Raw genomic sequence first — 14460 nt, forward strand, 5'->3', positions numbered from 1 at the left:
CGTTTTCTGAATCGTCGGGTGAGTTGGTTTGAACGTGTCCCGTTAACTGATACGACTAAGTAATCAGTTTAATTAAATACTTTTCTTAATTAAATTAATAAATAATAAAAAATAATTATTTTATTAAATAATTTTTCTGTAAAAAATAATATAGTGTCACACCACACCAACCAACCCAATCCGACCTGGCTCAGATCGGACGGACGAACGGCGCGCGCGCGTGTGGTGGGTCAAGTGTGTGTGTCCTCACCCATTCGCACAAAACTGGGTCCTATAAGAAGAAACAACTGTTGGGTTTTATGCCCTAAATAAAACTCATTTCATATAATCAGATTTACTTATTAATAAAGATCGGAAATAACATTTTATGTTGCATGGTTCACATGATTTATTTCATGATTATATGTATATAATGTATGAATTCTTTTTAAGTCCAGAACATATGAGTTTGTTAAAGATTATAGTGTTGTCAGTACAGTGGAATATAATCTTAATTATATGTTCAAAAGTTTATTCTCTGATTTGTCAGAACACTGGATTTAGACTGACATGGTATAATCAGCGATAGGTATTCTTACACCTTGGAAAAGTGTTATGTCCTTTCCAAGACATTGGCAAAGTTTACCAGTATCGGATGTATGGAGTATACATCGGAAGGGACCGATATTGAACTTTGATTAGATATATTAGAATTTACCGTAATATCTATTCAATTCAATATCACATGTTGATCCTAGATCAAATGATCTTAATCCTGATATGGTTAGGTTCAATCTCAAGAGTGTTATTCATGTTCTTTGATTTGTTAGTTAAGTCTACTTTTGGGTCAGGGCAATACGTACATTTTGGGAACACGGTAGTGCAATTGAGTGGGAGCGCTAACATAAATATGGAATCTATAGCTTCTATCTGGCGAATAGAAAGTAAAGGATGATTTCCTTCGAGCTTAACCAAACGAAAATAAATAGTGGAGATCTCATTTCACTTAGCTGAAATATTATTTATACAGGGTTAAGTGTTTTAAGGATAAAATACATTGTAGGGTGTTACGGTAATTTAATCCCTTTACAGTGTAAATCACCTATATAGAGGATCATTGATCACATTAGGGTTGTAACAATGGATAACTAATGACGTGTCTATATCGTGGAACATATAGAGCGTTCTACATGACTGAGAGTGCAATTCCAAGTTCTAAGTGTGGATTCAATGAGGAATTAATAAGTTAGGGAATTTACTTGGTAAATTCGGTTCGACTTATTGGAAGCTCGGTTATATAGACCCAGGGTCCTCATACTAGTTGAGACCATACTGCTTGTAAGACTCAGTTAATTGATTTTAATTAATCAATTATAATTCTAAAAGTTAGACTATGTCTACTTTATGAATTTTCACTAAGCAAAGGTGAAATTGTAAAGAAAAGAGATTCTAGGTTTAATTATTAATTAAGAGACTTTGTATGTCTAATTAATAATTATATTAAATGACAATATTACTTGATAATATATTTTAGTTATTAAATAATTAGTTTTGGCATTTAAATGGTTAAATTGGAAAATTGACATTTTTGAGAAAATGGGAATGAAAAATAACAAAATGGAAAAGTTGCAAAGTGAGGCCCAATATCCCTTGTTTGGCCGCCCACTATGCATAGCAATTACCATGCCATACAATTCTAACCTAAACCTAGAGGAAATTCTATGAATAGAAAGTGTTGGCTTCAGGACACACACAACTTCACATATTGTTTCCCTCAAAGAAAATGCCACACGCCTCTCTCTCTCTCTCTCTCTCTCTCTCTCTCTCTCTCTCTCTCTCTCTCTCTCTCTCTCTCTCTCTCTCTCTCTCTCTCTCTCTCTCTCTCTCTCTCTCTCTCTCTAAATTTCGAATTCCTTTGAGTGATGAGTAGTGCCCACACACATCAAGTGGTCTCTCAATCATAGTATGTAAGACCATGGAAAATCTGCATCAAAGAAGGAGAAAAGAAGATCCAGATTCAGATCTTGATTATGCTCTGCTACAGAAAGGAATCAAGGGCTAGAGATCTGAATGGAAAGAGTCATAATATTTCGCTGCACCCAATGTAAGGTTTTCTTAAACTCTTATGTGTTTATTTTTATTGTTTTAGAATTCATATTAGGATGTTAATCAAACATACTTGTTAGTAAATCTAGATCCTGGTAAAATAATTTCTAACAACTGGTATCAGAGCCATGGTAATGATTTACTTTCATGTAATATGAATTAAAACGATGATTTATATGTTTTTGTGTTGATTTGGATGGTTTCATGTGGTTTATGTGCTTATATGATGAATGTTTGAGTTGTACGAAATTTTTCCATGAAAAATATTTTATTTGGATTCCTTGTAAAAAATTAAGCAATTTTGTTTTTTACGGAACTTGATTCCTATAAAAATTGATAAAGTTATGATTTTTGGAAAATTTGAGTTCAATGGTGTTCCCCACAAATTGCGAATTTTTGGGTTTTTCCCCCAAAAATATGGGATTATTTCCCAAAATCCGATTTTTCCAATTTTAGATTTTTCCAATTTGAAATATTTCTAATTTTAAATATTTCCAATTTGAAATATTTCCCTTTTTCAAATATTTCCAATTTAGAATATTTCCAATTTTAAATATTTCCTATTATGGTAAAATTTAAAATTTTGTTAACTTCTTTAATATTTATTTATTATTTAATTATGAGATTAGATATTTTGATATTTAACATATTTTAAATTTAAAGATGACTTTGTCTTTTTATTTAAAATATTATATTAAAATTATCTTATATGACAATTTAAATAATTAATAAATTTGAAATTAACATAGATATTTTTATAGATATACTTACCATAATATTTTCAAATTTAAAAATTTATTATTTTGTTAAATATTTAATTATTTATAAATTATAAGTATAAAATGATATTTTTTCTATATATATCATTTTTTTTCTTATTGGAAGTTTATAAATCATACCTTAAATATTTAAATAACATAGATATTTTTGTAGAGATTTCTTAATTTGAGATATTTTGACATATAATTATGGTAATTATTATTTATTTATTATTTTATTCCTAAAATAATAATTATCTAACCAAATCTATTTTAAAATTGGTTTATTTTATTAAATTATAAGATCTGAAAGTGATATTGAAGATTCTTTCCTTTCAAATCATTGATCTTATTAGATATTTAATTTAATTTGATTCAAATAAACCTAGATATTTTAAAATTAGTTTCCTTTATTTGGTTAGTTTAAGAATAATAATTTAATTATATTAATATCTTATTTCACATCTGTTACATGGACAATGTTTGTTTATTTATTAATATTGTTTATTCAAATTTTTTTTAACAAACCTATTATTTATTTGATCTAAATTGCTATGATTAACTTGTTGACAGATCTAATGATCTGATTTTAATCATAGTCCAATTGTCAATAGATCTTATAAATAATTTGTAACAGGTAAATTTTGTACTTCTTTCATCTGTGTAAACCTAGTAACATGATAGGACCCATCCAAATCATTTGACCTGTGTGAGCCTATATGTTTGCTATAGGCCTTAGATGCATATAGGAAGCCCATTTAAGTTTTTACTAAGTAAATGGACTAGGTTGCTAAAATAAATTTTGACATAAGTAAATTTATTTAGACCCAATTAGATTTGGACTTATTCAATGAATAACAATTGTTTATTTTAAGGTTAAATTCCTCTCTTTTGGGCCTTGTGTGAGAGTTGGGGCCAATAGAAGTGGGTACGACATACTGAACCCAGCTCCCCCTCACATGAACTACCCCAATTGTGAAGGCCCATTTGCCTTATTTAAATAATTGTATTAGGTTAATTATATTAGTCTAACCTAATTAAAATTGAATTAGCAATATAATTAACTTTTAAAATATATGAAATTTATTTTTCATTTTAATATTTTAAAGTTAATTTTAGAAAAACACTTAGTTAATGATATATATTCTAGATAGTTATTTATATATTAGTTATTATTTCTAATATTAAATAGGAAAATATCATTGATTGTGAAATTAATTGTTTAATAATTAATTTTGGTACAATCTAAGTTTAGTATATTTTCTTAGTATTAAACTAGAATTAATAATTAAGTTTCCTCTATACTTAATTATTTATTTCTTGAATTTAATACATTTAATTGAATTGAAAATTCAATATCTAAGTTGATTTTCATCATGATACTTAAATATTATTATTTTCATGTTATTTAATTAAAGTTGAAAATTGTCTTAAGTTTGGAATCTTATTTCAGAATAACTTAAAGCTGAATAACTTTCAAAATATATTTTATTTTATTTTATTAATCATTTCCTAAAATTTCGAAATTGCATCACTTTGATGCAGAAATTTCGAATTTTATTTGAAAGATAGATTAAAGTTAAAAATTATTTATTTTGGACCAACTTAAATCAATGAATTTTTCATTTAATGATTAATTAAAATAAATGAACTAAAATATATTATAATTAGAAATTGAATTAATTAGTCTATGAAAGTCTAGATAGATATTATCTGTTTTGCTTGAAGTATTTTTCTAGTGTATTTAAAAAATAGAAAATTAATATTTAAGTTGATTCTTAATCATGATACTTAAATATTTGAAATTTTTCTTAGATATTTAATTAAATAGGAAAATTATATTTTTTGTTGAAAATTAATTTTTATTAATTTTGGGCCAACATAAAATTAGAGTAATTTTCCAGGATTTATTTTTATTTTATTTTAAAGCATTTTCGAAAGTAGTATTCTTATACACTTCATTTTTCGAAATGCAATATATATTTATAGAAAATTAAATTTGAGTTGTAAATTAATTTAAATTAATTTTGAAACAACTTAAATTGAATAATGTTCTAAATATTTATGGAAATAATTCACGTTATTTTCATATCCATCTAAGTATAATTTATAAATATTAAATTAAAGTTTATATTTAGAATTTTTTATTCTAAATTAGAAATTTTAATTAAATAAATATATATTTAAAATAAATATTAGGAGAAAATACAACCTTCATTAAATAATGAGCTTTATTATTATTAGGATATTCGATCTCCATTGTTGGTTTTACATAGCTATTGTTTTAGTGAGTAATCCTCCCTAATGGAGGAACGTTCATTAGCAAGTTAGCACCGTTTAATCTCGAAAGATAAGTAATCTTGTAAGTTTTTTATATAGTTTTGATCACCCTAATGGTGGCGACTGTATAAGACTTGCAAGAATATGAAACAATGGTGGAAGCTCATAAGATAGAATAGCCTTGACTCTCGCCTAAACGGGACAACGCGGATTCCAATCTTGATCGAATAAAAGGTTGCTAGAATGTTGATCATTTTAGATGAGCTGACAACTCTATTCAATGGATGGTAGCTTTGACTCTCGCCTAAACGGGACACTGATATCAGTTTGTTGAAAACCTTGAAAATTATTTAGGATTGTATGTTTTAGTATTTTCACTTGTCATTCCTACTTGCTATGTGCTTCATAATTTCTGAATTGTGTATGAATTTGTATTGAACCATGTTATTTTATGTTATTTAATTGTAGTTTAATTTCGAATCTTCATTGTTGGTCTAACTTGGTTTGTTTTTCTAATGAGGTAAATCCCTAATGGATTTTCACCATTAGACTAACATAATAGTGCTAGATCTCGAAAGATAAATATTGTATATGCAACATCTAGCTGTTCATCAATTGATGACACCTTAGACTAGTATTTTACAATATGAAACAAGAAGATTGTATAAATAAGATTACTTTGACTCTCGCTAATCGGAGCATCGTTGGATTCTTATTTAAAACGAAATTATCCTAATTCCTCTTAGCTTATTCATTTTCGAATCAGCTTAACAACATATCATTGGATGAATGGTCTATAAATCATATAAAGTCATTCCATATTTTCTCTTAAGAAATTAAATGACGCATATGATTATATTCCCAAAATTCTATCCCAAAATGATATAAATCCTCAATCTTAGATATCTCCTACTTGTATAGGCAAATCAGAGAGTTAGATTAGTAGTGGTGGTCCAAGAAAGAATTACTAATTATACAGTTACACTTTCACAAGTGTTTAATAACCATTTTCTTTCAATGGATTCAAACTGTATGAGTTTAGTATTCTGTGACCAGAATCCACTTGTACTATTCTAAGAACTCTTTGATGTAACTAAACTGAAGTCATCAAAAGATACAACCACATATTTTATAAATCTATGGCATTTGTATCTTGTTCATAGTGGTTTTGACAAGATCATTCTCTGCAAAGAGTTAATATGCCTATATCCACTGAAATTAAGTTCATCTCATTCGCAGATGGATGTACATTCAAGGGTGGATATGAGTTTTCATTGTATTCTTAAAACGATCACTCTAGATTTTACCTTATGCAAAAGAAATTTGAAATGTTTAAAAAATTTCATGAATTTCTAGCAATGGTAAGTGGTTAAAGATCTTGCGAACTGATAGGGGTGGAGAAAAATTTAGTAGATATGCAGTTCAAAGATCATTAATTTGATTTTGAATTATATCCAAACTTACCTCCCCAGAAATTCAATTTGCATACTGATAATTAGTTACTAGTCGTTGCCTAAATTCTTCTATGGTAATATAATTTCGGAATGATGCAATGGTTGTATACTTAATGTAAATCATTACTAGATTCATGGATGACCTAATCGAAATCTTAAGAAAAGCTAGAACTGCTAACCCCTGGTTTGCATGTTTGTTAGCTATTCTAAGTGATTAGGGGTGGATCATCCCATAGTCATTGGATAAGAAAATGTTTGTTTAAACAAATACTACTTTTCTAAGAAAATGACTAAGTCTAAAAATAAAGTAGCAAATAAAGGAGATATTCTTTCTTGATTCCATAAGTGTTCTATCATCTTATTCGTTACAAGATGATCCCACTGCCTCTGTTGTCTTAACACAACCGAAGAGGTCAATACCATTTAGTTTTCTTAGACATAATTCACGGTACCTTGTCGTAGTGGGAGAGTTTCAAGGAACTTTACCTTCTTATGACTTAGAAGACACTAGTGATTAAATCCATTGTGAGTTTAAACAAGTAATGGATTGTCAAGATAAGAAACTAAGAAGAAAGCCAAGAGAACTATGGTTTAATCCATCCACATGGAGTAACCTAAAGTTTTCTATTACAAGGACATAAAAGGAAATTTTCGTTAATAAGTCTATTCAATGGACTTAACAAAACTTCATGTTCCTAGTATTATAGGTTTGAGTTTACCTAAACCCATGGCTTGTGGTATACCTGGTAATTACTTACTCTAATGCAAGCAACTTACTTTAATAAGATGCTGAAGCATTTTCTTTCCAATGGCAATCTATAGAAGCTTCACAACTTCTAAGCATAGATTTTATTTATCTAAGGAAAAGTCTCAACTATTCCAGAGAAGATAAAGCCATGAAAGAATTTCTTAAATCAACAGTGAGAGGTCTCAGATATGCTTTAGTATGCCTTAGACCAGACACCTTCTGTTGAGTGGGAGTAATGAGTAGGTATCAGATTAATCCAGGAGAAGAACATTGGAAGACAATCAAGTAAATCTTAAGATTAAGAAGAGGAACCATATGTTATTCAATAAGGGTGGTTTTAAAACTCTTAGACTACACCATATCAGATTTCGAGACTTGCCTGTGTGCTAGAAAGTCTGCTGATAAGATGGTGATTACTTTGGGGGTGGAGTAGTGATTTTGGAGAAGTGTGAAAACCTATCTGAAGTCTCTTAGTCTACCAGAGAGAGTCTGAATGTTAAAGTTGCAGGAAAGGTAGTTATTCAGTCTAAGGAAAGTTCTATACATTTGTGGCACTGTTCTAACTTGCCTTAACTACTAGTGTTACTTCCCTGAATAACCAAGAAGTAGTTGCCAAAAGTATAGAATCTAGTATCCCAAGAGAGTAGATATATAGAGAGAGGAATTTCACATTATCAAGGATTTTGTGATTAAGGAAGAGTAATGGTGGAGAAGAGGTTGTGTCTAATTCAACCTGTCAGATCCTATTACGAGGAGTTTACTACTATTACACTTGATTTGTATATCAAGGTGTTAATGATTATTTGAAATGCACTATATTAGTGCAAGTGGGAGTTTGTTGGGTTTTATGCCCTAAATAAAACTCATTTCATATAATCAGATTTACTTATTAATAAAGATCAGAAATAACATTTTATGTTGCATGGTTCACATGATTTATTTCATGATTATATGTATATAATGTATGAATTCTTTTTAAGTCCAGAACATATGAGTTTGTTAAAGATTATAGTGTTGTCAGCACAGTGGAATATAATCTTAATTATATGTTCAAAAGTTTATTCCCTGATTTGTCAGAACACTGGATTTAGACTGTCATGGTATAATCAGCGATAGGTATTCTTACACCTTGGAAAAGTGTTATGTCCTTTCCAGGACATTGGCAAAGTTTACCAGTATCGGATGTATGGAGTATACATCGGAAGGGACCGATATTGAACTTTGATTAGATATATTAGAATTTATCGTAATATCTATTCAATTCAATATCACCTGTTGATCCTAGATCAAATGATCTTAATCCTGATATGATTAGGCTCAATCTCAAGAGTGTTATTCGTGTTCTTTGATTTGTTAGTTAAGCCTACTTTTGTGTAACACCCTAACTAACATAGGCGTATTACGTGAGTTTTAAACATACTGTGCAGCTCGTTGCTAATCAACGAGGTTTATGGAAAAACGTGATTAATTAAAATTTTTGCTTTTTAATTAAACTTATAAAATAATATTACAAAAGACTCGGGATCCCGATTATAAAATCATTTACAAAAAGATTTAACTGTTTAACTGATACATAAAATAAATGTCGTCTAACGACCAGTTACAAAAATCAGCCTCGCTGTCCCGATGATCGTACGCTCCAGGCCTAACCGCCCCGACATGTACAACCTTCATAAGCTCGCTCACAGTCCATCAGCTCTAGCCTTGCCTTTACCTACACATCAACGTAGAACTGTGAGTCGACAGACTCAGTAAGAAAAGCATAATAATACTCATACATAAATCCCGGTCATGATCAGACGCCCATACCCCTGATCATAACCCTAACTGTCGTGTCCAACACGATACTGAGTCCCGCTACTCCCGTGTCCACCATGGTACTGAGCCACTACTGCCATGTCCAACATGGTACTGAGTTCTGAACGTTCATAGGGACGGTACTATTGACACGTAACAACCTGATCGGTCGAACCGGTCATACTCCGGCTGCTGGTCATACTCCAGCCTGTACCGACGTGTTACTATACCCTCCTGATCGGTCGAACTGGTCATACTCCGGCTGCTGGTCATACTCCAGCACATGCGCAGACGGGATACGTCAATAGTACGGAACCACCAACCAAGTGTCAGCCTGATCGGTCGAACCGGTCATACTCTGGCTGCTGGTCATACTCCAGCCTGTACCGACGTGACAGGGTTGGATGGTTCGAAGCCAACATACATAACTAATGTAATCTAACAATCTTCCTACATGCACGCTAAACATGTAATCTACATATGCATACTGTTATACTAATCTTACGGATTCCGAATTCGGGTGTCTTTAGGTCAACATTTGGAACTTTAAGTGACGGCGGATTACATGTGCTCCTAAACCATAAAAATCACAACACTATAAGTGACACGCTAAATCACTTCCCGGGGACTTAAACTAGGAACTAAAAGTTTCCCTATCGATAAAAAGCATGGCAATACCCCCTAAAACATAAAAACGAGGAAAACACGGATTTCTGAAATTTCCCCAACCAGCAGACCGGTTGCCCAACCGGAATTCCGGTTCTGGGAATTTTCGAAGCCCATCCGGAATTCCGGATGCACAACCGAAATTCCGGTTCCTCGCAGACAGAACTTCAAAAATTCATATCTCAACCAATTCAACTCCAAATTGATTCAAACCTTCCAGACCTACTCCATATATCCCAAATAACATTTCTAAAGCATCAAACTTACCCAGAATGCACAGAAATGAAAAACACCATTGGAGCTCAAGCTTTGAGTTCTAAACTCAAACTTGAGCAAATCTAACCAACATGCAATCAAACCAGCTTAATTCTACTTAATCAAGCATAACTAAGCCTCTGGAAACAATTAAAAACAATAACAACAACACAGCAACAGATTCACAACATTTTCTTCCAAAAATCACATTTTTGAGCTAGAACTTCCAAACTTGAAACAAAGTAATTTTCATGCATAAACAAGCTCTAAACTACTTAAAATAGCAAGATTAAACCACAGAAATTAACCTCAATTCACAGCAGCAAGAACACATTAAAATCAAGCATGCATCATCACCTTTTCACACATTTTTTTCTAAAATTATAAAAAGAAAAGTTTAGAAACTTTACCAAGGATGAAGAACACTTAGAATGCAAGAAAATAGCTTGAAATCAGAATTTTTCCAGCCCTAAAACCACCCTTCAGCCGAGAGAGAAAGAGAGGAAAAGAGAGAGAGAGTTTTTGCAATTTTTTCTATTTTCTAAACTTATGATTTTTTTATAAAATGAAAAATGAAATTCACATTACATATAACCCTTATTCAGCCCATTAAACAATAATAACATTTATTTTCAAATAATAAAGTCACTAAAAGACAAAACACTAATGGGGCAAAAAGACCATTTTGCCCCTCCACCTTAAAACCACATAAATCATACTAAAGGGGTATTTTTGGGAAATTCTAAATTTCCGGCCATTCCCGACATTCCCAATGTCTAATAAACCGTCCCAAACTACTAACATGCTAAGTTGTGATTTCTACTGAGCCAAACACCGAGTTCTAAAATACCGGGCACCGGAAATGCAAAATATGAAAACTACTGAATGGCATAACCATGCATTTCTGAATTCCATAAATAACAGTATAATAAATTATTTAAATAGCTATAAATAATTTTCATAATTAATCCAGATTAACTGCTAATTTCCAAATTAACTAAGCGGGCTTTACATTTTGGGTCAGGGTGATACGTACATTTTGGGAACACGGTAGTGCAATTGAGTGGGAGCGCTAACATAAATATGGAATCTATAGCTTCTATCTGGCGAATAGAAAGTAAAGGATGATTTCCTTCGAGCTTAACCAAACAAAAATAAATGGTGGAGATCTCATTTCACTTAGCTGAAATATCATTTATACAGGGTTAAGTGTTTTAAGGATAAAATACATTGTAGGGTGTTACGGTAATTTAATCCCTTTACAGTGTAAATCATCTATATAGAGGATCATTGATCACATTAGGGTTGTAACAATGGATAACTAATGACGTGTTTATATCGTGGAACATATAGAGCGTTCTATATGACTGAGAGTGTAATTCCAAGTTCTAAGTGTGGATTCAATGAGGAATTAATAAGTTAGGGAATTTACTTGGTAAATTCGGTTCGACTTATTATTGGAAGCTCGGTTATATAGACCCATGGTCCCCATACTAGTTGAGACCATACTGCTTGTAAGACTCAGTTAATTGATTTTAATTAATCAATTATAATTCTAAAGTTAGACTATGTCTACTTTATGAATTTTCACTAAGCAAGGGTGAAATTGTAAAGAAAAGAGATTCTAGGTTTAATTATTAATTAAGAGACTTTGTATGTCTAATTAATAATTATATTAAATGACAATATTATTTGATAATCTATTTTAGTTATTAAATAATTAGTTTTGGCATTTAAATGGTTAAATTAGAAAATTGGTATTTTTGAGAAAATAGGAATGAAAAATAATAAAATGGGAAAGTTGCAAAGTGAGGCCCAATATCCCTTGTTTGGCCGCCCACTATGCATAGCAATTACCATTTATAGTTTTCATTATTTTAATGTCATACAATTCTAACCTAAATCTAGAGGAAATTCTATAAATAGAAAGTGTTGGCTTCAGGAAACACACAACTTCACATATTGTTTCCCTGAGAGAAAATGCCACACGCCCCTCTCTCTCTCTTTTCTTCTCTCTAAATTTCGAATTCATTTGAGTGATGAGTAGTGCCCACACACATCAAGTGGTATCTCAATCATAGTATGTAAGACTATGGAAAATCTGCATCAAAGAAGGAGAAAAGAAGATCCAGATTCAGATCTTGATTATGCTCTGCTACAGAAAAGAATCAAGGGCTAGAGATCTGAATGGAAGGAGTCATAATATTCCGCTGCACCCAATGTAAGGTTTTCTTAAACTCTTATGTGTTTATTTTCATTGTTTTAGAATTCATATTATGATGTTAATCAAACATACTTGTTAGTAAATCTAGATCCTGGTAAAATAATTTCCAACAACAACAAGCTTGAGAAAAGAGGTTGGGCTCAATTCGGAGTTGGACTGAGAATGTGATTCATGTATAAGAGGTAAGTTCACACCGTGGGTGGCCGAGCCGAGCCGAGTATGAACGAGTTGAAATAAGATAAAGTCATTCTTGACCGAATTAGGGCGAGCATACCCAATCCAAGAGAAGAAGCAATTACTAGATTCGAGTCGAAATGAGTCCCACTTAAGATAGAACAAAATAAAAATCTGACTCAGAAGACTGAGACAATTGATTTCCCGGGGAGAGGGTGAGGCAGGCTTAGCCTCAAACTGTCAAGATGGGATTTATTATGGACTCACTAGGGCACATCTCGTTTCAATCCGAGGAGAAAATAAGTAATCTAAATATATAGTAGTTAAGAATTGTAATCTAAAGTTGACCGACCAAATAGAGTAAAATCAGTAGAATATTAAAAACTAACAAATCATATAAATCAGTAAATACTTAAAAATATGAATAAACGTTAAAATAAAATGACTTAACAAAACTAATCATGAAAAACTTCCAACTAAGAATAACACGTACCAAACAGAGTACTAAATAAGTGACAGTGTAACCATGCATGCGAGGGGACGTACTACAAAAAGGAAGCAAAGGTTCATGTAGAGGCATCGAAAATGGGAAGGAAGAAAATGATGTATATTATGAACTCTAAAAGAAAGAACATAGAAAAAAAAAAAAAAAAAAAAAAAACTTTAACCGTATTAATTTAATTTTAAAATAGAAAAACCAATTTTAGCCAAAACAATTAATACAACAACTTGCTACTTAGTCAATACAAAGCTTCCGCTCGTTTGAGTTGTTGCGGGCCGAAAAGCATAGAAGCAATTTGTGTCGCGAAAGGGCCAATCGCTTAATCTTTTTTATTTAGATGGCGTTTGGTAATACTTTTTTAATCAGTTTTTTATTTAAAAATTAAAAAAGTAAAAAATATTTTTCAAAATCATGTTCTATAAAATTGTTTTCACCTTTCAATTTTTTAATTGAAAATCAAAATTTTGAAAACAGAAAAAATCACTTTCAATATTTTTTTCAACATTTTTTTTTATTCAATATTTTAGACAATGATGACTAGACCCAGACCAGACTTAAACTCAATCCCGGCCCTCGCATTGAATTCGACTCCTGACCCGAACTCGACCTCGAACCTAGACCCGAATTGAATAAAATCAAAATATAAATATGAAAATGAATTTTACAGAACACATTTTTGTTTTCTGTTTTATAATTGAAAAATAAAAGTGGTTATAAAACGCATTTTTAATTTTCAAATACAATTTTTTTTTTAAAAAAATATTTTTATTTTTATAATTAAAAATTAAAAAACAAAAATATTACTAAACGATCCCTTAATTAATCATAATGTACAAATAGTAACAAACTCTTTAGTCAGTGAAGCTTATAATTAACACTTTCATATTTCTCAACATTCGTGTGTGTGCATAAATAACTAATAGAAAAAAGGTTTAGTACTCTAAGCTTATGTAAACAATGAAGTAAAAAAGGTATTTATGGTGCATGAATGGTATACGTACGCAGCTTCAGATATTGAGAAAAAATGGTTTTCAATTCTCAAAGAAACATTTTTGGTAGAAATGATGACAAAATATAGAAGAGAATAGTATAGAATCCTGTTTGGGTAATTAAAAAAGATGGAAAAAGAAATCAGTAGTTTATTAAAGCGAGGGGGCCCGGTCTCTCAAGTTTTTTATTACCAGAAGGTTGGTGACTACCTTTTCCAATTAAGGGCATTGATTAAGCTGGTAAATGGTGGAATAAGAGTAGTGGTCAAATTTGTGTTCAAAATTCAAAAACATATTGATGAGAAAGAGAGTATATATATATATAGTTTGCTTGTTTATTCACTTACAATGACAACTAGTGGGGAACCCACTTATGCTATACAATGATGATACTATTCCTCCAAAGAAAATTTCATTAATTAAAGCATTCTTCAACTTTGAAATGAATAGGTCTTAATTAGGACCCTCGAGCGAATTAAGAAGAGTAAAACAATGCTTAATATGATTATTATTATGGGAATTAATTAA

The sequence above is a fragment of the Cannabis sativa genome, chromosome X, assembly GCF_029168945.1.
Source record: "Cannabis sativa cultivar Pink pepper isolate KNU-18-1 chromosome X, ASM2916894v1, whole genome shotgun sequence".
NCBI classification, from domain to species: Eukaryota; Viridiplantae; Streptophyta; class Magnoliopsida; order Rosales; family Cannabaceae; genus Cannabis; species Cannabis sativa.